The following is a 3,640-nucleotide window of genomic DNA, read 5'->3' on the forward strand; positions in this document are numbered from 1 at the left end:
GGAATCTCTCTTTTCTTCTTCCACAACGCCTGCTGTCCCCAGCAGTCTACAGGCCTGGTTTAATCACCATAAGCTTCACGTGATGGAGAAAAATAAACTTACATCAAAGTTTCTGCTTCAGTCCTGGAGAAAACAGCTGTCGGCACACCTTCAGTGTCAAGGTCGCTGCTTAGCTTATCAGTAAAAATACCATAAAACAGCGGGGGGGGGGGGGGGCCCTCGACTCATATTCCAAACAATCTCCATAACCTGGGAGGTAAAGATAAAAGTAATTATTTCTTTTCCAGGAAATAGGGCGGTGCTTGGGCAAGGAGTGAGGAAGAGGATCGCACCCCAACTTCTGTAAGCCTGGTAGGGACATGTCAAGAAAACAGACATGGGGGGGTGTTGTGGAATATTGTTTTAATTGGGCAAAGATGTGTTACAATTGTTTATGCCGCAGAATATTACTTTAACTGTGTAATGGTACGTGACTCTTGTTTATCCTGCCTTTGTTTAACAATGCAAGGACGTGTGTTTAATTATGTAAAGATGTGTTGCATCTGTTGCACCTTGCCTGCCTAAGGCTCCTGATTGGTCTAATATAACGCTGACCGGCCAATATCTAGGCTCGTGATAGGTGAGGCTGCCAGGCAGAAAGAATAAATAAGAGAAATCTGGCTAGAAAAAAAAGGAGGAATGAGAGGAGGAGAAGGAGGAACATGCTTGGGGCTAGCCAGGCAGCCACTAGTCAGCCAGACAAAGAGAAGCAACGAAAGAAAGAGACACAGAAGTAAGCAAGGTAGTAAGCCCTGAGGCAAAAGGTAGATGAAAAGAAACAAGTTAATTTAAACTAGAAAGAGCTAGCCAGAAACATGCCTAAACTAGGCCCAGCATTCAAAACTAATAGTTAATCTCTGTGTTATGATTTGGGAACTGGTTGGTGGCCCAAACAAAAAAAGCAGTGGCCTTTGTGTGGTGACCTGCCAACTCCAACTCCTTCCTGGATTCAGCGTCAGAGAAGCCATGTCATGTGGTAGTTTGATTGTTTCTAGAACTCCACAGAATTTTCCAAGGTGGTTTCTGATATTCGGCAAAACTTGGAAAGTTTGAATCCCCCTCCATCACAGAAAGAAGAGCTTTTCTTCCCCCAATGCTTGGGGTCAAACTAAGAACCTTGCGCATGTTAGGCAAGTACTCTGTCGGTGAGTTACACCGATTCCTGCCCCTATTGTCTTTTCTTCCTACTATTAAAACATACCAAGAAAAATGGTTTTCCCACAATTAAAAAAAATTACCACTCCAAACATACATACACATGGAAAAAATTAAGAAATTAAGACGAATTTGTAATTTTACGGAAAGACACCAGCCTTACTTCATCCTGAGCTGGTCCCCCTTTTTCCAGAAATCATTTCTCTGAATTATAAAGTTTCAAATTTCCTGATGGTTAGCTCCACAGTGATTAAAAAAAATGCTATACAGACTTTTGTGGCTTATATTTATCCTTTATACACTGACTTCCTGTTCAAGTGAGTTTCACCCTTTCTTCCAAGCTCCCCCACCCTTTACAGTATATATCATTAGCTTCCCTGCATGACTTTTATAAAACCCTACCGTGGAGTTTCTATTGATCTTATCATGTATTATATTTTGAAAGCAGTTTCTGTTAACTTCAAGAAAAATCAATACCGAGGGGAGGAACAGAGTGAGAGACATGGTACCCACTACATGCCTATAATTCGATCACTTGTGAAGCTGAGGCTGGAGAATCAAGGCTTGAGGCCAGACTAGGCTACAAAAACAAGCTCCGGACCAACCTGGGGTACATAGTGAGACGCTCAAAAAAAAAAAGCAGCACCCATTTGGAGCCTGTAATTTAGAGGTCACAATAAAACAGCATTGGCTCTTGTTCCCCTAAGTGCTGTTCCTTGGGAGATGGAAAAGATTGTCCTTGCTTATCTCCCTTCTTGTGGGGAAGTAGAACAATGGCGAGATAGTCCTCACGCGACATGCTTGCTTAAGTCCAGGTAAAATGATTGCTCTTCTCTGAGTAGGAGGACAGACAACAGACAAAGCTCTCCTCCTTCATCCACGTCCTGGGTGGTGTGTGTTGCTGCAGAGAGTGAGGGTGTGTTACAGGGAGGCTGGAACACGCCTGCGCTTAGGCCGGTTTCTCTACATTGGTCTTACTGGGAGTTGCTTGGCTTTGTGTCTTAGGCCCTAATCAGATCACTTGGTGGGGCCGATGGTCACACAACAAGCCGATTTAAAGTCAGCAGCCACATGTGAGCCCACGGTCCACCTGGCTGAGATTCCTGTTTGTCTTTTTTAAAAATTGTTACTCTTTGAGATTATAATACATTTGAACTTTCAATTCACAAATGACTTGAAAGACAAGGCCCTCCCTCATTCGCACTGGGTTGTCGCCTTTGACACAGCCCTTCATCTCTCTGTCTTCCTGCCAAGAACAGGTGCTATCACATGGTTCCCTGAAGTCTTGGGAACTGGTGGAGAGCCAAAGGGGCAAATCCCAGGTTCCCGGACTCAGCTGAAAAATTGAGTTTTTAGAGATGTCCTTGCTGAAACATTCTGTGACCCCTTCTGCAGCCTCAGCAATACACTTAGCATTCCCAGGGTGCTGCTCTAAGTGTCTGTGGCTGTACTGAATTTCTGCATTCTCCTTCCCTTTCAGCTTCACCCTGAACAACACCCTGACATGGATACTCTTATTGCCAATTGGAATGATAAACTTGTAAGTGGTAAATTGTTCAAGGCGAGTCATCTAGCTACTGGGAGAGCCAAGGTTGGTGAGCGAGCACCGCAGGCAAAATTCGAGCCGCTCTGCTCCTCTGTCTCCCTTGCAGAGTTAGCTTTGGTTTTGTTACTTGGCCATTAACCTGTGAAACAGAACATGGGAAAAAGCACTATTTAGTTGAGCCAAAGGTTTATGTTTTGACCGAAACGTAATCGAATCGGTTTTGTGTGCAGGCACTCAGAGAAGGAAGTTTTGAACTTTCTCTGACTGGTCTGACAGGCATGCAAATAGTGACACTGGTGGCTCTGAAATAATTTGGATTAGAACATTTAGTGAAAGAAAAAACTGATGCATTCCCTGCTTAAAATGTCTTACTGTGTTTATTTATCGGTAGAGGCATGCCAGGGCCAGAGGACAGCTTGCAGGAGATGGTTCTCTCAATCATGTGGGGCCGGAGAGCAAACCCAGATCACCTGACTTGAATGGTAAATGCCTTTACCCACTGAGCCATCTCACCAGTTCAAAGGTTGATTGAATATTGTGAATTTACCCTGTTACCATGATGCTGCGTTATCTTATGATATTCCTAGATTTCCTATTATTTTTGCTACCATATACATATGTTTGGTAGAATGTCACATATAAATGTACACGTTTTATACCATATATACTCTGGAAATATATATATCTGAAAGATATTTCAGTTTCCAAAAGCACATAACATTTCCCCAAGGATATCTTTCAGACATGCCCATGACCCATCTTCTTTCCCACTCAGCTGCAAGAATCGCAGAGTTTGGCCAAGCCCCTGCTATCTGCTTTCACTAAGTCTCTGCCAGCCAACTGCTGGCCGCAAAAGGGTATATCTTAAAGGAGATGGGAGTTAGGAAAGATTCAAGTTTA

The 3,640-nt window shown here is 43.5% G+C and overlaps 1 long non-coding RNA gene across 1 annotated transcript; it reads left to right on the forward strand.

Annotated features, from left to right (window-relative positions):
* The first annotated feature begins 281 nt into the window (after nucleotides 1-281).
* LOC142838941 (uncharacterized) lies at nucleotides 282-3,198 on the forward strand. The gene is made up of 3 exons (XR_012908657.1): nucleotides 282-351; nucleotides 2,675-2,734; nucleotides 3,132-3,198. It is a non-coding gene; the product is annotated as an uncharacterized LOC142838941 (long non-coding RNA).
* The last annotated feature ends 442 nt before the right edge of the window (nucleotides 3,199-3,640 follow it).

Source organism: Microtus pennsylvanicus, chromosome 20, assembly GCF_037038515.1.
Source record: "Microtus pennsylvanicus isolate mMicPen1 chromosome 20, mMicPen1.hap1, whole genome shotgun sequence".
Taxonomy (NCBI): Eukaryota; Metazoa; Chordata; class Mammalia; order Rodentia; family Cricetidae; genus Microtus; species Microtus pennsylvanicus.